Genomic DNA, 24315 nt, shown 5'->3' with positions numbered 1-24315 from the left:
ATGAACCTACATGCAAGTAAATGATAATGAACTAGATGCATTTAAATGCAACTAAATGTAATGGAATGATGATGTCATGCATTTAGGATAGATGAATGAAAGTTGGTGAGAACTTGCATGATGCATTGATGATGTATCAGAGAACTCCGTCATGATTGTATCCAAGACCAATTCATATTAAACAACTTCTCATTATTTAACTTATTCACACTTGCATACAAAATATGAATAATGAATGATAAATGGATGAGCGATATGCAACAGAATGCAATATAAATAGATGAGATGAAATAATGACAATCCATAGTGCTTTTATTTTTCATCATTGAGTATGGTAGTATCATCTTGGATGAGGTAGTAGGAACCAAGTTTGGAGCATTGTACTTGTAAGCAAGCAACATAGATAAAGAATATGGACCCTCCATTCTGGTTCATGTGCAAACGATCGAGGTATATGCTTTAGTCAGTAAGCCATAGTGATCCATGACTATATTTTTGCATATGGTCACGTAGCTTAGTGAACTTCCCACATAGACACAATTAGTACATGCCCCAAAACTTCATTGGAACAATTGGAAGACAATAAACAAATGATACTTAGGAACCATCCCAGCTACTCTAATCACTTGGGGATATCCCAGAGTAGTGTAGGAGCCTGATATAAATGAATAAATAACTTATCAAATTGACCAAGTACTTGATAGCTTAAACAAATTTTTCTTGTCAAAGAAAATGTTATCTGTGTCTTTGTTTTGGTGAGGAAAGATTCATCCTTGTTAAGATAGTTGTGCGTGGGGATGTGTTGATTGATTGATTGATTTGATAAGTGATCATCATTTGAATAGCTCAAAATGTTGGTTTGATGTTTGTTTGTGATGTGTATGTACAAAGGATTGTATGCGTTTGCCATGTTTTTGATTGATTTTTGTTTGTTTTATCATGTTTTTTGGATTTTTGTGAGTGTTTTTGAATGTTTTTGGATTTTGTGAGACAGTTTTGAATGTTTTTGGAATTTTGTGAGTTAGTTTTGAATGTTTTTGGTATTTTGTGAGATAGTTTGAATGAAAAATATCAATGAATCACAAGTAATGTAGAATCCACTTCCATCAATAGGTTAAGATCATTGCCCCTAGTTTCGACATCACTATGAAAAAGAAGGATGCATGACACATGAAGTAGTAACCTTGATTGCAGATCAATAACAAGCCATGGTTTGAATGATGGATGATGGATGCAATGACTGTAATCGCAACAAGTCTAAAAGACAATGGAGCCATAGCCTTTATGAGTGGCACCTGTTTGCTAGGTTTTCACCATCGCACTTACCCAAGGTGCCCCTAAAGTGGTTGTTCACCGTTTGGATGCATTATTTTTCTCTTTACTATTTTGATTATTTTTTGTATTTTCTTTTGGACATTTATCTGAATGTTTTTGGTGTTCTTTCTGATATGTATTGGAGCTTGATGCTCTATACAACTTATGTATGAAATCATTTGAGGTGCATGTTGTTGATCAGATCTACTAGCAGTTCTCCTTCTAAAGTAGCCAACTAATATGCCCCATACCTAGATACAGCAGTGATAACATATGGACCCAACCAGTTTGATTCAAACTTTCCTTGATTTTCTCTCATATGGTTGGTTACGAGGATTATCTCTGAGAACAAGATCACCTACCTCAAATGTATGAGGTCTAACTTGATGATTATAGCTTCTGCTCATTTGATGTTGATAGGCCTTGAGGTGGTTGTATATAACTTGTCACCTTTCATCAAGTAGTTCCAAGTCTTGAAGACGTGAGACTTGGTATGCTTCATCATCTATCAGATTATGCAAAGAAACCCGTAGAGATGGTATCTCAACCTCAATAGGAAGGATGGCTTCTGCGCCATAGACCAGTGAGTAGGGAGTAGCGCCTATAGGGGTTCAAATGCTAGTTCGATATGCCCATAGTGCTGGATTTAAATGAATGTGCCAATCATGGCTAGCATCATTGACTATCTTCTTGAGGATTCTCAATATGTTCTTGTCTGATGCTTCAGCCTGATCATTGCCTTGAGGGTAATAGGGAGTGGAAAAGTGGTGTCGGATATGAAACTTCTCACAAAGCTCACGGACATCCTAATTTTTGAAAGGAAGTCCATTATTTGTTATGATGGACTTAGGTAAACCATACCGGAAGATGATGTAATTAAGGATGAATGAGGTGATCTGCTTGTCGGTGACTTGGGTAAGTGGAATAGCTTCAATCCACTTTGTGAAGTATTCGGTGGTGGTAATAATAAATTTATGGTCATTAGATGAAGATGGATGGTTTCTACCCACAAGGTCAAGTCATTATTGACAAAAGGGCCATGGTGTTGTGATTGGTTGCAATTCTTGTGATGGTGCATGTTTCAAGTCTATGTGAACTTGGCACTTCTTGCATTTTCTGACAAAATAGTAGGAGTCTTTTTCCATGGATGGCCAATAGTATCCAGCATGCATGATCTTCTTTACTAAGGAAGGACCACTTGAGTGAGTCCAACAAATTCCTTCATGTACCTCTTCCAAGGCCTTTTTTGTCTCATCCTGTTCCAAACATCGAAGGAGAGTACCATCAAGACTGCGTCGGTATAGGGTTTCAACAATGATGGTGTATCGAGCAGTTTGGCAAATGAAGGTTTTGCGTTGGTTATTCGATTGGTTAGGAGGAAGTGTGTGATCGCAAAGGTAGGTGTAGAACTCACCATACCATGGGGATTCAGAACCGACAAGGCAACATATCATCTCGGATTCGGGGATATCATAATAGGGAATCCAAAGCTATTCTACCAAGAACTCATAGCGTGTTGAATTCTATGGAAGATCTAGGAGAGATGCAATGGTAGTCATAGCGTCAGTGGCTCGATTTTGATCTCTAGGTATTTGTTCAAAGGTGAGAGTCATAAATGATGCTTTTAAACTATCCACCATTTTCTTGTATGACATGAGTTTATCATCCTTGGTTTCATATTCATCTGTGACTTGTCAGATGAATAGTTGGGAGTCGCCATATATCTGTAGCTCTTTCAGTTTCCATTCTATGGCTAGTTGAAGTCCTATGATCAAGGCCTCATATTCTGCTATGTTGTTTGTACATGGAAAAATTATCCTGTAAGACTTCAGGATGCTGTCACCTTGAGGTGTTATAAACATAATGCCTTCCCCCGAGCCATGCCTAGTATATGAACCATCAAAGTAGAGCTTCCATGGTTGTGTCATTGTGATCATGAATATCTCTTCATCTGGAAAATTGGAAACAAGAGGGTGATCACCTGTGAGGGGTACGTTGGCCAACTGATCTACAATAACTTGGCCCTTGATAGTCTTACGATCCACATACTCACTATCAAATTCACTCAGAATAATCACCCATTTGGCCAAGTAGCCTGTCAATGCTGCTTTGTTGAGTAGGTACCTTAGTGGATCAATCTTTGAAATGAGTTGTACTTTATGTGTTAACAGGTAGTGCCTTAGTTTAGTGGCTACTAAGATTGCTGCTAGACAAGCTTGCTCAATAAGTGTCTAATTGAGTTCATAGCCAAACAGTGTGCGAGAGATATAGTATACAACACACTCTTTCCCTTCTGCATTGTGTTGTGCTAGTAGTACTCCTAATGCCATATTTTTTTCTAAAATATAGAGCAATAGAGGTCTACATGGATCTGGTGGAAGTAGGAATGGCATATTCATCAGATAGTCCTTAAGCATCTGGAATGCTTGGTGGCATCTGGCATCCCATTGAAAGCAGATGTTTTTGTGTAACAGGTGTGTAAAGGGATGACACTTATCTACTAGTTGTGCAATGAATGTTCGGATGGATTGTAGTTGCCCTTGTAGTGTCCTTAACTGACTGATGTTCTTGGGAGGTGGCATGTCCATGATTGCTTTAAACTTTGCCAAATCGACCTCAATGCCTTGGCTTGAGACAATGTATCCGAGAAGCTTCCCTAAGGTTACTCCAAAATACATTTCTTTCGATTGAGTCGAACATGATATTGTTCTAGTCTGTCAAAGATTTTCTCTAATATTGCAAGATTCCCTTCTCTTGTTAATCATTTTGCTAGTAAGTCATCAACATAATCCTCTATTATGGTATGCCTCATATCATGAAAGATGGTGGTCATTTCTCTTTGATAATTCACCCCTGCATTCTTTAGACCAAAAGGCATCACATTCCAACAATATGTTCCCCATGGACATGTGAAGGCAGTTTTATGTTGATCTTCTGGAGCGATCTTTATCTAGTTGTAACTTGAAAAGTCATCCATAAGAGAAAGTATGGCATGTCCTGCTATTAGGTCCATGATCATGTCAATGTTTGGTAGGGGGAAGTCATCTTTAGGACATGCTTTGTTCAAATCTCTGAAATCTGTGTAGATACTGATGCCCCCATTTGGTTTGCCGAAAGGTACAATGTTGGAGATCCAATCTGCATAATCGATTGGTCAGATGAAACCAACATCCAAGAGTTTCTTAAGTTCTACTTTGACTAGTACAACAATCTGGTGGTGCATCTTGTGAAGCTTCTATTTGACAGGTTTAGCTCCTTCTGCCATGGTGAGGTGATGCATCACCAAATAAGGCTCTAGACCAGGCATGTCTGCATATGACCATGCGAAGTTGATCTAACACTTCTGGAAGAATTCTACAAACTTAGGTTTCTCTTCTAAAGTTAAAAGAGATGCCAGATGTATTTGGTGAGGAGTCTCAGGGGTCCCCACATTGAATTCTTTTGTTTCCTCGATGAGGATCATTGATCATTCCTGATTTGTACTAGAGGGGAGGATGTCAAACCTTTCATCTGTAAGTGCCTCAGAGAGGTTTTCACCATTGGATATGCTCTTTATTTTTACTTTTTTGGGATCAGACAGTGCCATAGTGTGGTTTTCACTGGAAGATCCATGTTTCATTGTGATTTTTTTGCAACTAAAAGGTTCGGCATCTGGCCCAAAGTATGTTGCGCTATTAAGTTGAATGGCGAATCCATCTTTGTGATCCCCGCTTGGTATGTTATCATGTAGTTCCAAAAAGTCAATGATTGCCTCATCGTTTTGGAATTGGTCAAGGCATAGGGGATTTGGTTGGTTCCATTTGATGAGTTTAGGATGGATAATGGGCATTACCTCATCGACTAGGTTAAGTTCATGGGATGTGTTAGTGAGGGTTAAGCCATTGTGGTGAAGGTCATTGATGGTACTCTCCCTGTCAAAATCAGGCATAGAATGTGATTAGAGTCTATGGAAGGTGTTTCCAGTTCAGGAACCCAAGAGGTTTTAATCTGTGCTTCTCTGTATACAGGGATTTCTTTGTGAGGTGGAGGTGGTGATGTGTCTTCATCATCTGAAGTATTGAGATGTATGGAATGAAATTCCCACTCATGTAAGTCAATTTCTGAGTCACTTTCCAATATTCGATTACTATACCAAACCAGGATATCTTTTGAGTTGAACACTGCAGTTGTAATCGGCTTATGTACTTTTGGAGATGGAATGGCTGGTTCTGCGAGGAGGATTATTGGTATCATTGAATCTGATACTAGGAGTATCGGTGTTGTTGAATCTACTGTTTCTGATGGAATTATCGGTGTTGTCTATGTTGTTGGGGGTATAGACACTGCTAATGGTGTTGTTGATGTGGTTGTTGTTGATGGGGTTGTTGGTTTGACTAGTGGGATGATGGGTGTTGTAGGTAAAATTATCGGTGCTACTAGTGGGATAATGGGTCTTGTAGGTATTTTTAATGGTGTGAGTAGTGTTGTAGATGGTATTGATGGGATTCTCAACCTTGTTGGGGCAGTTGGTGCGGTTCTTGGTGCTGCTGATATAATCAAGGGTGGCCTCTTTGGAGTATTAGGTTGGTATAGAGGTTTGTTGGGTTTTCCTTTGAATCTGAGCTTATGAAGAGCCTCCTTTTGAAAACCTAATCCAATGTTATCTTTAGGCTTTAATTTAGGCTGCAACGACTCATGTTGTCCTTACTTGCAAGGTCCCAAAGCACTTTGACCATCATAGCCCATACTTTGCATAATGGTAAGGCCTACGCCATATTGATCTATAAGAAGCTTAGCTTGTGGGATTTCTGTGGTGATAGGGTCTTTATAGATCCATTCTGCTAGGTCTTCATCTCTAGTCTCTTCTTCCTGACTTTTTCCAAGGATAAAAGGTGCCAAAGTGCATGTTGGCTTGACTAGTGGTGGTTGAAGTAACCTTTGAGGTTTTCCATAAGTTCTAAGAGAAGTGGGTAATTGCCCAACACAAAAGAGTTGGCTTAGATTATATTCCCCCGGTCCTTCCACTGCCATTTTCATTTTCAGCTTCTCTTGCTTTGGTATAGTGGTGTTTGAACTGGAAAGAGAGGCTGGACTAACATATGATATGGATGGGATTGCTTCTCTATTGTTAGGATTGATAATCTCTGGTTGATGGTTAATATTGTTACAATACACAAATGGATTTGCATCGCCCAGGATTGTGATTTCTACACCGTTATGGGGAAACTTTATACACTAATGATAGGTGGATGGAATGGCTTGCATGGCGTGTATCCAAGGTCTTCCTAAAAACAAGTAATACAATAGAGGAAGGTCCAGAACTTGACATATGATGTGCTTCACCACTGGGCCCACTCAGATCGGTAACACAATTGCTCCTTTAGAGGAACACTCCGCATCATCATAGGCTTGTATGGTTATCTTTTTGCAGGGGTTCACTGATTCAATTGCATATCCCAATGCTGCAACCAATTGCATTGTACATATATTCAGATCTGCTCCATTGTCAATCAAGACTCGTTTGATTCTATGTTGGTTGACAAATCCCTAAATGTTAAGGGATGCATTATGAGGTTGTTGGAATGAAGCATTGTCACTTTCAGAGAAAGTGAGACAGGGTGATGACCTAAAATTACCAACCATAGCTTGAAATTGATCTATATTTAGATTGATAGGGACTGACGCCTCTTGGAGAGCTTGATCCAAGATTGTTTTATGAGATGGGGATAGGCGCAAAATCTCTAAGATGGATATAAGTGCATGCATCTTATCTAGCTATTCCATAAGGTTATACTACTTTGGGATGGATGGTGTGCCTTGTGAAGCTACTTTAATAGTGATCTTACTATGACATGTAACAACATTATAGGTAGGGTTCAGATCTTTGATGGTGATGGTTGCAATTTGTTCATTGACATCATATAGGTGATTTACAGTATAATTATAGGCAGCTCGCATATAATGAGTTGTATTTGTGTTTCTCCCTGAGGTGGAGGGACCTCTGTGATCTTGTGATGGAAGCAGATTCTTGAACATGAGATGATCATTATTTGAGGTTTTTGGGTCATGTCCTTCGATTTCAATTTCACCTTGGTCAATAAGATCTTGAACAAGATCTTTCAGTCTATGACAGTTACTTGTTTTATGCCCTTTCCCTTGGTGGGATTTGCAATGTTCATTATCTTTACACCATGGAGGTTTGACCTAAGGTTCGTACTTAGATGTTTTTGGTAAGGTCACCAGATTTGAAGAGACAAATTGATGTAACAATGTTTTGATAGGTTCCCCTAAGGGAGTGTATGTACATTTTGGTTTATAATTTTGTTGTCGTTGTCTTGGTTCCTCTTGCAGTGCATTGCGACCTTGATTTTGTGGAGGAGAAACCGTGTTGTTTTTAGGAGGGGGATTTTGCCCCACAAATTGAACCATGGGTTGTGCACTCTTTATGGTTCTTGCATCTACAACCATGTCATTGATGATGTTTTTTTTTTACTCTAGAAGTTGGCTTTATCACTGTTAAAATGCGAGCAAGGGCCATCTTTTGGTTCATTGTATATCTTGATAAGTCCCTTTTTGATAAGGGCTCATTCACATTTTATTCCCTAGTTGATCATGTCATTAAAGGACTCTGTGCCCTTCATGTCTAGGTGGAATTCCATTTCATCATTCAAGCTGGAAATAAATATTTCCACTAGCTCTCATTCAGGTAGATGAAGAGAACATCTACTGTAACATCGCGTTCTATGTTGTGTGAATAATGAGCGATGAACTTTTGGACTATTTCTTCAAATTTCGTAATGCCACCTAGCAATTAGGAAAACTATTGTGTGGTTGTCCCTCCCAAACTCTGAGGAAAGAGGCGCATTAGATATGTGTCTTCATATGCCACTTCTAGGTAAGCTGAGTGAAATTCCCTAACATGATCTCTAGAGTCTCCTTTTCCCTGATACTTTTCAAACTTAGGTGTTTCAAACCCTCACATAAAAGGTGGCATATGTAGATTCCTATCAAAGGGATAGGGACAAATATCATTGAGTGAAAACTGGGTAGTTTTCAAACCAATGTAGAGTTGTTGGGCAAAATTCTCGACTTGCTGCCTCAACATGTCTATGTCATTAGGAGGAGGAGGTGGGGGATTTATTTGATTAAGGTCATGTCTAAAGTTATCTCAACCTCTTCCACCCTCGTTACAGCTATGGTTTTTTGATACTTTCCGTATTTGTGTGGTATCAAAATCAGAGGGTAGTTTAGCTCCCTCTTGAGCCAGTTTTAGAAAATGAGCATTCACATTGTTTTTGAGGATTTCATCGAAAAGTCAATTGAAAAGGGGGTTGTCTTGTGCTCTTTCTATTGCTTCAGGACTGGGAGTACTAGGACCTTCATCATTTGTACCTCCTCCAATGGCTTCTTGAAATTAATTGAGATTTCCATCCTCCTCTTCTTTGATCTCTAGTTTTCGATCTGGTTTGAGCCATTTTGTTTGACAGATATTTTTGAAGTTTGGTGAAAGTGATTATGAGTTGGTAACAGAATGAGAGATGAATGTTTTGTGAAGTGTTTAGAATAAAGATCTCTAACATTGAAGGTTTGATGTTACCAAAGTCCTTTTATGAATTGCTTGTTGTGTTTGTTAACAAGGTTGATATGATAAGGTATAGCAAGGTCTAAGATGTGTTACAAACCAAGCTACCTAGTAATGAGAGGATGCACTCATAGACTAGTTTTAACCTGCATAGAAATTCCTCTTAGTATGAGTTTATCCTAGATGTAGAGACACTCTAAAAATTGATGTGTTGTGTTGATTCAAGCAATATCTAAAAACAACTTAGGACAAGACCTCTTTATGTTTTGAGAGTTGAAATGGATTAATGTTGTATGAATGTGAGAGTGGATGGGGAACTTCAATAAAAAATTTGTGTTACATATGGGACAAATTCTTCCTCCTATCTTGGGGGTTGGTGGTTCTTCCGAAATTAAGTTATATGTAATGCAGATGTTTGGAAAGAAAGAAGGGTTGATTTTTCCTCCTTTGTTTTTATGATAACTCAAAGCTCTATATTGAGTAAAAGCTCTATTGTTCAAGGGATCTTTATCAAACTCGTTAGATTTTCCTTGAAGATATAGACACATATGACACAAGAAGGCTCTGTGTGAGACAAAAATTTATCTAGTGAGATAGAAAAATTTCCTTCTTTTGATGAAAGCCTTTGAACTCAATGGTCTTTTCCTCAAACTGATATGTTGATCAAGATTCTTCTTTCTCAAAATGTGAAGGATGGTCATATAATTTGATATCTTGTTTGCACTTTGTTTGATGTTTGTCAAATGTTGGATGAATACTTGTTTTTGAATTGGTTTTGACTTTATTTGACAAGAAAATAGAGCAAGCACACAAACACAATAATGTTGCCTTAAAAGGCACAAAATAAGTGTGGGCCTAAACCAACCCAATCTTTGAACCTTTGGATCCTTTTTCAAATGTTTTTATATATTTTTCCAAAAGTCTGAAGTCGGCTCAATTTATCACTGGTCTGAGACAAAATGAAGACACTTCAAACACACTTTATTCCTAGGGTCAAATGGCTAGTTGTGATAATTTCGGCCGACATCTTGATATTTCTTCAACTTTGGTACTACATACCTTATGAATCCCACTGTAGCAGGTAAGTATGTGATATACTAATTCTTGTGTGAGCATAATAGATAGATGATCCCTATGATGGGGGAGTCACCACTTTTATCAAGCTCCAGATCAGAAGGTTGCGTGTTCGATTCACATCGAGCTCACCAAATGATTCTCCACAAAAAGGATGGTTAGGATATTGTCAAGACAAATATAAAACACACAAGCAATAAACCCAAGTGTTAGTGTTAGAAATCAAAAATCATATACTATCCTAAGAAAGCATATCAAGAGAGACACAAAACACAAAATGGAAATCTTAACAAAACTAAGAAAAGCAATAAGACATCTCCAAATGACCTCTAGCATGTTTGTAGCTACTCCTCCCTTGTTCCTCTCCTCTCCAAGTTCCCAAATAAGTGTAGCTCTCAGTAGCTTTTTGCACTATTCTGGATGTCTTATGGAGGTTCCAGATTGTAGAATGAAAGCTTACGAGAATGCAAATGTGAACAAGCTAAAACAAGATATTATCTAATTATCTAATGTTAATTTTAGCTCAAAAAGACAAATGTAGATGATTATGCTAAATGCTCTCTAAATTTCACTATAAATTAGATGCATACAAGACTTTAGGATCTGGATTATGAAGAACTGAGCTCTATTTATAGATAAAATGGAGCAATGGAGGGTTGAGATTGAGTAACATGAACAAGGGCTAGGATTGATGGGTTTATGATCCATGTGAGGGCTTTCAATCCAATCCCAGGATGACAAATGTCAACAAGAGATGGGTTGAGAGGAGAGGGAATAAGCATTAAATGCTTGACATGATTTGAAGGTTAACTTGTGAGGTAAGGTTAATGTTGAGTTGAAAGAATAAAGCCATTATCTAATAAATAATATCTTTATCCAATGGATAAAATCTTGTGCAAGAGTTAGTGAGGATAACCATGGTCAAAGCAATAAATGCTTGAAGAGACCCATGAATCAAATGAGGGTTGAGTTAGAGGTATAGTCTCTAACCATGGGGCCAAGTGGATTTAACCGTAAATGGTTATGTAAGAGCTATTAATGGTCATGTAAGAGCCATTAGTGGTTTGGAATAATTTAGGGGTTAGCTTGTTGAACACATAAAGCATTAAATGCTTTCAAAGACTTTGAAGGCTTTGAGAAGTGACTTCAAGTTGCTTAGGAATGTGATAATAGTTAAGAGATGGATTAGGCTAATTAGGAATGATTAGAAAGTGGTTAGAAGGGTCTAGAAGGGGCTTTAGGATTGCAAGTGGATTTGGTGGGTGAGGGAAAATAAGATTTTAATTAAAATTAAATTAATTTATTTCAATTGTGGTTTCAACTTGCATTTGTATGAGAATGCGAGTGGGGGGGGGGGGGTAGTTTAGTGATTTAAATAAATATTTTATTATTTATTTAAAACAGGAAAGGGGGTTAAATTAAATAAATATGATTTAGAGGTGTGGTTTAATGAATTAATTGAAAATAAATTGAATAATTTATTTAATTAATAGGAGAATGGTTGAGGATGAATTAATTAAATATTAATTTAATTAATTGATTATTGAAGGTTTATTAATCAAATAAATAGTAAATATTCATTTAATTAAATGGACAGATTTATGTGACTACAATTGTAAATGCAAAGCAATGCTTTAACCCTCATGTCTATAACATCTAGTGATATTAAGCATGAAGATTCTAATCATGATAAGATGTCACAAAAAGAAAAGTGTGAGGATCAATTGCAAGAACATTTAAGCCTTTAACCTAAGGTGGTAAAAGAGGGTTTGAATGATTCATTTTCTAATGATGTTCTTGTTCAAGAGATCCAATATGTTGATACTTTTTCTTCCACATCAGTTTATTCAATATTGTTGTTTATTATTAAACTAGTTAGCTCTATGTGGCCAGTGGATGCTACAATCAATATTGATGAGTATACTATTAATTGTATTGACATTGCTATCTCATTTTTCATCTTGTTTGTGATGAGTGAGATGTTCAGAATTCCAACAAGGTGGATAGATGATAATGGGCAAGTGAGGCAACAATGCCCTCACTTAAATTCTATGTAAAAATAGACCTTTTGGAGATCCAAAAGCTTCTCATTTGGGATGAATGATCTAGGAGGATCTTGAAGACCTAAAAATTTCACAGTCTTAGAATTTGATGAAACCAACATCATTAGATAAATCATGCCAACACGATTCTTACATAACTTGAATCATGTCAAAAGGAGGTTAGATGCACAAGTTATGTTTGGTCAAAAGTAGGTGAGACAAGGGATTCCAGATACAGACTCAGGGCCAAAATATTGATCATCTCCAAATCAAACGAAAAAAGTACCAAGTAAAATATCTTGTTAAGATGATTTTGATGCCACTTATATCGCATCAATTGAAGTTTGTACTTGAAAGTTACAGTCGGTCAAAGTTGTGCAGGATAAGGTTGACCAAGTATAGGTGTTGAAGTTGGCATGATGACATGGCCGTACATACATGATGAAATGGTAGCACAAGTGGAAGCTTACATGGGATAGACATGCACCACTCTTGGACTGACATGTGTCCAACCACTAATGAATAAGAAAGGATCACATGGCCCAATGAATGGGTGCCATGTGGCACCCCTCCAACCCTCCTATTTCATAGAAACTCCATTGAAAAATTGGTTAGGGGACTTGAACCCACAACCAACCTCACACTATTTTCATGAGCTATCATTATGTTGAGTGCCTTCCTTGACTATAAATGTGAGGCATCTTGTTTTTGTAGACTATACACAGTGGTAAATCTGATAAAAGGAGGTTGGGTGGTTTGAACCCCTTACCTCCCAAGTCCAAGAACTACCCAAAACACTAAGCCATGTGCATAGTTTGAAATATAATTTGAAAAAAATTCTTTTTATTATATGTGGAAGGTGGGTCATCAAAATAGGGGCTCGAGCCCCTCCCAATATGCACAAGTTCAAAAACAATAATATCAAAGTTAAATTCACACAAGCCAAAAAATTAAGGGAAGCCATGTTAACAAGTTTTTAAGACATTATCAAAAGATTATACGACTCGAATTATGGGGTATGAAATATATAAATATTATATTATTTTTAACCCCATTATAGCAAATATAATTGTATTTAAGGGGGAATTTATGTAATTGTGAGGACATTCAACATTAGTGGAATTAGAATTCTCTTAGAGGGAATTTGTCATATTGGAGAATAGGAGCCTTGAGGATTTTTCTAAGCACAAAGACATCATTAGTTTTTTAATACTTTTGAATGTAATTGGGTTAAGAGGCAATTGAAGCCTAACCCGAGAAGTAGAGTACACAAGTATCTCTAGGTGCAAGAGGAGACTGTGACAGATGTTGTAATGCAGGTCTGGAGCTTGAATGATGTAAACAGATATTTTAAGCTTAGTGACATTAATAAAATGGTCCTACATTAAGAAGCGAACATGGAGACATAGCTCATGTTGAGGGAACTCCATTATCAAGCTTGTGATCTCTATCCTTCTCTTCTATCTTAAAATTCTATTTTATTCTTTTCAGTTTTAATTCCTTCTTTATGTTATTAAGTTGTGTAATAGTTTATGTGAACTCAATTATATAATTTCAATGATTAATGAACATAACCACACAATTCTATTTGCGATTAGGAAAATCTATAATTTAAACTAGGTACAATTTAATTTTGTAAGCCATAATTACATACCAAAGAACCCCCTCTCCCTCCCCCCAAAATGATGATTTGGCACTTTATATGTAGTGCATGTACAATGGGCCACTTGCAAATAAGGGCAAATAGAAATTCTAATTTCAAAATACAACTACCTCAAATATGGTATACAAGACTCAAACTGGAATACCGAAAGAGATATAAACCAAGATCTAAGTGAATTACAAGTACAAAAGAGGCAAAAAATGACCAAATACTGAAAGTACAATTTCTACTCAAAATGGTGAAAGTCTAATAGCACCACGTGAAAGTAAATGAAAAATTATATACTTAAAAAAAAAAAGCACTTGAAAAGGATGTTGTATGAGCCTGAACGAAGCTCAAAATGGGGATTAGATAGGTACAGTTGTCAAAAACTAAAAATTCTAAAAAATCTATCCACCAAAATTACTGTAAAGCGGAAAAATCGAACCCTAGTCATTCTCTGGTTTTCACTTAGGAGAGACTTTACATTCAAAAGAGGGGTTGAAACCCACAAGATCCAATCCCACACAATGCAGGATTGGATTCTAAATGAGTTTCAAGGGTTAAGACATCAAGGATACCCTCTTTTGTAAAGAAATGTAGATAGAATGATTGAACTAGGAATGCATGTAAAGTAGGAAAGATTCATTTATAAACAGAGATAGGGATATGGGATGAAGCTACGGACCTGGAATTAGCAGTAAAATGTTGAGACGGTGCTGTTCTGCAAATTTGAGCGAAAGTTGACAGGACGATGGCACCCGGCATGCACACGGTCCTCCGAAAAATCTGCGAAATGAAGGTGGATCTATTCGTCTCTGCACAAGGATTCCAGATCTTCACTTACAGCCGCGTACCTACAACCTACACATAGAAAAGAGAGGACGATTGGGGGGTTAGGGATGAGGGGTTTGCCTTTAGGTCAAACCCCAGTTTTGGAATTAACCAAGAAATGAGAATGCTGTAAATGTAAATGTTTGTAATGTAAACAAGTACTGATACCTTTTTGTAAGAATGTTTGTATTCTTACATGCGAAGGTGTAATGTATGTGGTATGTTGTATGTGATCTCCTCTTCAATGGTTGAATCCTTGTCTTGAATGCAACACTTAGCCTTGAATGGAGACTTAGAATGCTCAATTGCTTGAAGGAATACTTGAATGCTTGAATGTTTGAATGTTTGAATATTGCTTCCGCGTCTTTGCACATATATGTCCTCCTTTTTTTTTTCCTCCCTTTCTAGGAGAGGAAAAGTAGTTTATATACTTGTCAATTAGGGTCGATAGACTGATTTTTCCGACCTTGGGCTGACCAGGAAACATTATTTCCCAATTTGCAAACTTAAAGACCCGATGCCCAAAAGAGACCGGGCCCAAAATAGGGCTAGGGACCAGGGCACTGGGCGCCATGGTCCCACCTCTCGGGACAGCAGGGTGCAAGGAGGGATCATGCCAAGGTGCAGAAAAATGCAGTTTTTGGTGTCACAAGCAGGTTTCGGGGTCTCCATTCAGGTTTAATGTTGCATCGCCATCGTGAAGACCCAAATGCAGTCGAAATTGCAAGGGTCGCAATTTTAGGACGCTACATTTAGCCCCCACTTTAGCGGGAGTATAAGCGTACGCTCATACTTCCGGTAAAGTACAAGGAAACAACATTGAAAAACTTTCACCACGTCAAGGAGGCAAGATACACCAAGCCCCCAGTGGACTAAGGACCTTACGACTTCGATTGACAAAGTAAAAGGGAAGATCATGAGGGAGAACCATGACTGTCAGTAGTAAGGTTCCCTCACTATGAGTCATGTAAGGAAGATATCAAAAATTTCAAGGCAAAGCTAAATTTGTCAAGAAATTTTCAAGTATCTTGAAAAGATATGAACGGGATGTATGCCCCCCTACGTTAAAGCGATCGCACATGCCTCACCAGGGGTGATTTCTTTAAGGTAGTGATACATATAAGAAATGAGAAAGGAGCATGTTATCACAAGGATTTAGCCCCCAAGTGTGAGATAAGCCCAAGGATAATAGACACAAAACACAAATCACAAGGTGACTTTGCTTTCCTTGGGGTCAGTATGCTATATGATAATTCATGTATATCATATGTATGTATGCATAATTGTTCTTCATTCCCCAATCAAGGAAGGTCACCTAGAAGAAGGGAACACATGTGTCTTTTGAGTCAACATGAGAGAGACCAAGAGATCTCAATGCTTTGCATCATCCTCAAGTAGACAACACTAAGGACAACAAATAGAAGAATGAGAATAACACATAGAAGAAGTAACAAAAGAGATCAAGAGAGGAGGACAGAGTCTGCTATGCTAATGAAACTAGTCTAGCACGTCATCCAGCCCCCAATCTTGCTGATCAATATTTCGGGAAGGTAGGAAACACGCTAGTGGAGGAACATCCAACACAGCAGATGGAGCTATCACAAGATCCAAACAAGGGCTATGTTCATGTTCCAAGCCATGTTGTTCTTATCTAGGAGCTAGGATAAGTGCTTTAGAAAATGCGTTAGATAAATGGTTATCAACATCAACATATTCATATTCACTATCAGAAGAAAGAGGAGTAACATTTTCATCATGAATAACATTTTCATCTATATCATCATCAAGATTTATAAAAATAGGATCTTTAACTTGCATAGGATCAAGACCATCATGCATCTTATGTTTAGGAGATTTTGGCTCAATTTTCGGCTGAGGAGAAAATGGAATAATACTAGCTGAAGGTGTTTTTGGGGATTGCAAAGTTTGAGAAGCAGCTGCCTGAGCTCTAAGACGATGCTTTCATCGGCGTTCACGTGTAGAACGATTTCGTCTAGTCTTAGTAGGAAGTTGAGAAGATTGAGGAGGAGGAATGTTCTCATCCTTATCACTTGGGTTTTTAGGTTGTGGTCTCTTAGGTTGAATAATAGGAGAAGAGGAAGGTCTCTTCTCTCCATAAGAGGAAGGAGGAGGAACTGCTCCATATAAGATAGGAATATTTGGTTTAGGAAGGAGACCAAGTCCATCATGACGAGGAGGTATAGGTCTACCTTTAGAAAATTTATTAGTCATAGACATAGTCACATTCATAGGGATGGGTTGGGAATTTTCTTGAGGAAAGACATTAGTTTTATCTTTCAAAGGAAGAACTTCCTTCTCGAGAATGATAGGAATATCAAGTTTGGGTGTTCTAGGTTCACTTAGAGATAGGATCATATCTTTTTTCCGCTTTTGATAAGATTTAAAAAGATGATCACTACGTGGTGGAAGAGATTGAAATTGTTTAGGCCAAAAATAATCAATAGGAACACTAGAAGTTCTTTCAGCTGGTTTAAAGAGGCTATGATTGATAGTAACAATTTCACCATTATGGGGAAATTTCAAACACTTGTGAATAGGAGAAGCAATAGCTTTCATGGAAGATAGCCAAGGATAGCCTAGCTTCACACGAAATTGTTCGGATGATGGAATAATAGCAAAGCTCACATCAAGGTACTTGTTATGGACCTCAATAGGCAATGTAATAGAACCAATTGCAGGAGAAGAAAATGCATCAAATAGTTTCACAACCACATTTGTTTCATCATAGATCACTTGATTCAATTGCAAAGTAAAAAGAAATTCTTTAGTAATGACATTAACCATACAAGAAGGATCAATAAGCACTCCACGACAATGTGTATTCTTGACTTTTGCAACTATATATAAAGGACCATCAGGTGCCCTGATAGTTCCACTGGAATCAAATGTGATGGAAGGTTCTTTAGGGATTTTCTGCTGCTCTACAAAGTTAATCACATTCGGAGTCATAGACACAAGATCATCAGGTGAGACAGAGGAGCCAGTAGTATCAATCGCATTAGAGGTATGAGAAGGTAATGGATAGATTTTGGTTAGGAGGAGCTACAGATGTGTTGCCTTTATCATTCACACCAGAAACAGAGATAGTATTATTATCAATCAAATCTTGAATTTTACCCTTTAAAGCAAAACATTTTTCGGTATCATGCCCAAGATGACGATGAAATTGACAAAAAGATTTGTTATCAATATAGGGTGAATTAATCTTTGTAGGATCTATTTGCTTTATAGGAGGAAGAGTAAGAACATTTTGTTCCAATAACTTATTCATAATACTATGCAATGATTCATTCAAACGAGTAAACTTTCTTTCTTTCTTGAAAAACTTAGAAATAGGAGGCACACCTGATGCTGCATTCACATTGTGGTTGATGATGTTTTCATTGAGTTTAATTGACTCTCTGTTCGGTTTAAACTTCCCAAATGGTTGTTGACTACTATCACCCTTATCACTCGGAGCCATAGGATTTGCTTGTTCCATTTGACTCACAGTCAGTTGATAATTGTGAAGAGTTGCGCACAACTGTTGGAAAGAAGTAAACTCAGAAAACATAAGTTTTTCTCTAATATATCTTTTTGTAAATTAGAAATAAATATTCTTTGAATATCATTGTTAGGTACTGGAAAAGAAATTTGAGCATACAAATGCTTATATCTACCAATGAAATCAGTCACTTTTTCTTTAACACCTTGTTTACAATGCATTAAATCAATCAAAGTAACTTTAGGACTTATATTGTTTTGAAAATGTTGAATAAAAGCATTTGCAAGTTGTTCGAAAGAAGAAATAGAATAAGAAGGCAACGAGAAATACCATTGTAGGGCTTTATCTCTTAATGTTCTAGTAAACAGTTTTGCAAGCAACCTTTGGTCATAAGCAAAATCGGTACATATTGTTTGAAATGTCTTCACATGTGTTAGAGGATCACCCTTACCATTATAAAGCTCCAAATGCGGAATTTCAACATGTTTAGGGGGGATAGCTCGAACAATGTCAAGAGAAAGTGGGCTCGCAACATCAAATGTGGGCACACTAAACTTAGATTGATTCATAGAGGCAATTTGTTGCTGTAAAGAAGAGACAGTTTGTGCAAGATTGTTAATGGTCGCTTCAGTCGAAGAGTTCATATTAGACGTGTTAGATTGTGATGGAGGTATTATGTTGTTGAAAGAAGGTATTGATTGAGAGTAAGGTGGTGGGACACTATGATAGTTAGTCATAGGAGATGATTGGAAAGGAGGAACACTACAAGGAGGAATGGAATGGTTAAATGAATTGCCCCCTTGCGTGGTGTTCATTTGTGGAGATATAATATGAACACTCATTGAAGGAATGAATGAAGAAGTTGGATTGAATGAAGGAAGAGGGTTGATTGAAGAAGAGGGATTGCCCCCATGATTGGTGATCATAGGTGGAATGTCTTGTGTTGAAGTAGTCATTATGTTTGATGTAAAAGTAGGTATACTAGCAATAGGAGTTGTCAAAGGAATAGAATGATTAACTTGAGTAGGAGGTTGTGTATAACCCAAAGTTTCAGCACAACTCTTCATAGGCATCACATTTGAATCCACAATGTGTGCAATACCATGCAAAATATCAATTCCATTCTTATCACTTTGTACCATACGTTTTAGACCCTCAATTAAGGAAAGAGCTTCACTATCAGGGTATTCTTGAGACATCCATTGTCAAAAATCATCAAATTGGTTATCCAATTTTGAAAGTTGTTCTACAGAAACCTCATGGAGAGCTTCTTCATCATTAAGAGGATTAGAGGAATTACCCATGTCCTCGTTAAAAAGGCCATTCAAATTAGGTTCCATCTCCTCAGTAATTAAACCTTGGAAGGACTTAATTCTAAGGCTTCGTCTAACGAGAATAGTGTAAGTAGGGCTTATTGTTGTAAAACTCATGCACTAAAGAGAGAGAAGATTTTGAATTTTAGAGGTAGCAAATTTCAATAAAATCAGCCAATCTCCTAGATTTAAGCTGTTAAATACAATCAGGGCAATCTACCGAAATTTCAAAAAAAATGTCAGGGACCCTGGCGAACGGAGTGCACACGGTCCTCGCAACTTTTTTTTGAAATTTTCAAGGATGATAGTTATGATGATTTTAAAGCTAATCTGAAAAAATTGAGTGATTTTATGATCTGTAGATAGGCCAAATTAAAGTTGCAATCTCAAAATTGAACCCTACCAAGATTGTTGAAAAATGCAAAATTTGAATTTTGAAAAAAGAGAGGGAAACTGAAATTTTGAATTTTACGATTTTAGAGGGAATACTGAAAGCAATGCAAGTTTTGAAATTTAAAAGTTGACTCAATTTCATGCAAAATTCATATTTGAAAGCGGAAATCAAAGTTGCCGCAATTAAACACTTAATTTCAAAAGTCACAAATTGTAAAAATTTGAATAAAGCACTAAAATTTTGAATGAATGCCAACACACTTTTTAGATTTAGGACTGTAAGAAACACAATTTTGATATGAATTTTAATTTCAACAATTTTTGAATGATTATAAGCCTTTATCCAAGCAATCACTAGACCAACTTTGACTTTAATTTTGAAAGTGTTAGAACTGATAAAATCAGCCAAAATTCTGGATTTTATTAGAAAAATACAGTAAGATCTAGCTCCCAAAATTTCAGAAAAAATGTCGGGGACGATGGCGCTCGGGGTGCACACGGTCCTCGCAACTTTTTTCAAAATTTTCAGGGATGAAAGATATTGTGATTTTGTTGCGGAATCCAAAGTTACAGCCGATTTGGAGGTGTTTTGATCAGTGGAATTATCAGTCAAAGGTTGAATCAAGAGGGTTTTAAAAATTAGGGTTTTGACATTTAACCACTTAATTTTCAGAATTAAAGCACAAATATGAATTGAGAATTTGTAATAGAAGGGTAGATCTGAAACAAGCATTAACAATTAAACATTTCACAAGCTCAATTACTAAAAAGAAAATTTTAGGGTTTTTATGCAATTAACCTCTAAAATTTGCAAAAAGATCAAACATGAAAAATGTAATTAAGGAAGCAAATTTTTCAGATCTAATCATGAATAATCAGAATTAGGATGTTCACATCGGGTTCACCAAAATGTAAAGAGGAAAAATCGAACCCTAGTCGTTCTCCCCTCCCCAACTCCGAGGAGAGAGAAGGGAGGTCACTAGGGTTGATGTTTTTCACTTAGGAGAGACTTTACATTCAAAAGAGGGGTTGAAACCCACAAGATCCAATCCCACACAATGAAGGATTGGATTCTAAATGAGTTTCAAGGGTTAAGACATCAAGGATACCCTCTTTTGTAAAGAAATGTACATAGAATGATTGAACTAGGAATGCATGTAAAGTAGGAAAGATTCGTTTATAAACAGAGATAGGGATATGGGATGAAGCTGCGGACCTGGAATTAGCAGCAAAATGTCGAGACGGTGCTGTTCTGCAAATTTGAGTGAAAGTTGATAGGACGATGGCACCCAGTGTGCACACGGTCCTCTGAAAAAATCCGTGAAACGAAGGTGGATCTGTTCGTCTCTGCACAAGGATTCCAGATCTTCAATTACAGCCGCGTACCTGCAACCTACACACAGAAAAGAAAGGATGATTGGGGGGTTAGGGATGAGGGGTTTTCCTTTAGGTCAAACCCCAGTTTTGGAATTAACCAAGAAATGAGAATGCTGTAAATGTAAATGTTTGTAATGTAAACAAGTACTGATACCTTGTTGTAAGAATGTTTGTATTCTTACATGCGAAGGTGTAATGTATGTAGTATGTTGTATGTTGTATGTGATCTCCTCTTCAATGGTTGAATCCTTGTCTTGAATGCAACACTTAGCCTTGAATGGAGACTTAGAATGCTCAATTGCTTGAAGGAATACTTGAATGCTTGAATGTTTGAATGTTTGAATATTGCTTCCGCATCTTTGCACATATATGTCCTCCTTTTTTTTTTCCTCCCTTTCTAGGAGAGGAAAAGTAGTTTATATACTTGTCAATTAGGGTTGATAGACTGATTTTTCCGACCTTGGGCCGACTAGGAAACATTATTTCCCAATTTGCAAACTTAAAGACCCGATGCCCAAAAGAGACCGGGCCCAACATAGGGCCAGGGACCAGGGCGCTGGGTGCCATGGTCCTGGGGGCGCCCTGGTCCTGAAGGACCAGGGCGCTGGGCGCCATGGTCCCACCTCTCGGGACAGCAGGGTGTAAGGAGGGATCATGCCAAGGTGCAGAAAAATGCAGTTTTTGGTGTCACAAGCAGGTTTCGGGGTCTCCATTCAGGTTTAACGTTGCATCGCCATCGTGAAGACCCAAATGCAGTCGAAATTGCAAGTGTCACAATTTTAGGACACTACAATTACAAAACAATCACATCACTATGGAGAGAATGAAAAAATGGTCTAAATAAATAAAAATTCATTAAAAAGGCCTCAAAATGACCAAGTTATGAGCCTCCAAAGTTCCCCTCCAAAACTAAAAAGCTCAATGAGAGAAGGTCCAAATATTTTCAAGAAAGTGTTGACGTCATCATTTCATGGGTTTAAATTCAATGCCTTTCTGGCCATCATGGCCAAAAATCTTCCTCCATGTGCTGCTTGTCCATACTGTTGGACACTGATGACATGGCTGAATAGGAATGTGACATGTGCAGTGGATGATGTGGCATAAACATGGTAGTGTATGGAAAATCATGTGGTATTATGAAAGTACACATGGTAGGTATGGTCTTCTTATGTGGTAGCTAACTAGGATACTCATATGATGACATGTCCCGAGTGATGTGTTAGTGAGTGTGTAGAGTACAACGAGTCAAATGGTGTCACTTGTCTATTGTTGGCTACGCTATTTTGTGACTTTTGATGAATAGAGAGCTGCCAAGTGCCTGAATGACAGTGCCCATGTGGATGAATGGTCATACTCAATGTGTCCTGTGGGGGCCCAAATAAACTACCATGTGGTGACACACAAGGTGGAGCTAGAAACAAAAACAATGGTCAGCGAGGCAAGGCCCAGGAAGAGCCGAAGGTGATGGATAGGAGCGATGCCAGAAAATGAGGGCAGCCAGGGAGGTTCATTGTTGCAAAATAGCCAACAACAGGAGTAGGTCAGTAGGATGGTGCAGCAACTGGTAGGAGGTAAGTAGTAGTGGTGGGGGTGGATCCAATACTGACTGGTACAATAGAAAGTACAGTGTCCAGGGTACAATGATCGGAGGGTTGAAACCCCTAAAAACCAATTTTTTTTTTTTCAATAAAAACACTTTAAAATATACACAATAAATTGAAAAATATGAAAATTAAATAATTTCCAGTAAATACCAAATAGCTATTTTTTATTCTTTAAAAATTGTACCATCGAGCAAGTATGCCGTATGATCTGCCTACTAAACTTTTTTATCCCGAAAATAGGCAAATTTATACTCAAAATTCATGAAAATGGCCTTTTGGACTCAATGGTAAGATCAAAATCATTGTAGGATGCCCCCAAATTGTGTAACTCCTCAGATCCTAAAATCAAAAGCTCCAAAATGTCTCCAAATAGGCTACTCAATGAAGCCCCAATGGCTCTAATACCATGTAAGAATTTGTCCAAAATAGACAAGATCAAAAGCTCAATGTATAGTATAATAAGAGACAAAATATTGATAAGAATAAATTGTATTCTAATCAAGATACAAAATACCATCAATTGGAGCATCAAAATTTAATACAATGAAGATGAGCCTACTTATAAAGGCAAATCCATATGGATATGTGAGCAAATTATCATGGCATGCGGCTCAATGAGAAACAAGGGTTGGTGAGGGTAGGTAGGAGAAATAATAAAGTATTCTACAAGAGGTGGATAACCCACTAAAGGTGGAATGTAACAACATGATAATACCACAAAAGGTGGAATTTCTCCTACAAGCAACTTCCCTAAGTGTCTCATATCCAAACTATAATGAAATCCATTATCATAGGTCAACTTAAATAATGTGTACTTATGAGGCATAATTTACACCAATAGATGTGATAATAGAATAAAATGGGCATATTTAGATCCATCACTACCATAATGAAACTCTTACCATTAGATCTTGAGAGACTTATGATGAAATCTATGGAGATCTCTTCCCAATGTTTGCTAGGAACAAGTAAGGTTTACAAGAGACCCATTGTCTTAACTATATCCCCTTTATTTGTTTGAACGAAAAAAACATTCAACCATAAAAATTTTAACACCCCCTTTTAGTCATTCCCACAATAAGTCTCGCTCGACTTGATGACATGTCCTAAAAAATATTGAATGACCACCTATTAGAGACTCATGAAATTCTATGAGAATCTTTTATTTTGGAGTAGAATTCATGCAGAAGTATAATTTCTCTTTATACCATAAAAAATCTCCTCTCCAACAAAAATTAATTAAACTACTTGGATCACATTATAATTATTGAGTGAGATTACTAGTAGCAACATCATTTTTCGACTCTTCTTTAGCTTTTGTTAACCAATCTACTTGTAATATTGAAAAGACACACTATAGACCTTAATTATTTTCATCTTTCATGAATAATGCATTCACCACAATACTTTTATTGTCTCTCTTTGTAAAGACGTGAATCATGCTAACTTCAAAAATAGATGAAATACTCTTTATTCTTAAACAAACTCATAAATCAAAACTAATAAATCTATTTCATTCCACTTTTCCATCGATAGCTTCATTTGATCATTCCATTTAGATCATAATAAACATGAAATTTCAATAAAAGATAATGATTCTTCATTCAATAAATTGCTAAAAGTAGCATCTCAATCATACAATACTTAAGCATTTCA

Source organism: Cryptomeria japonica, chromosome 5 (assembly GCF_030272615.1).
Source record: "Cryptomeria japonica chromosome 5, Sugi_1.0, whole genome shotgun sequence".
NCBI classification, from domain to species: domain Eukaryota; kingdom Viridiplantae; phylum Streptophyta; class Pinopsida; order Cupressales; family Cupressaceae; genus Cryptomeria; species Cryptomeria japonica.
This window is presented reverse-complemented; position numbering follows the sequence as displayed.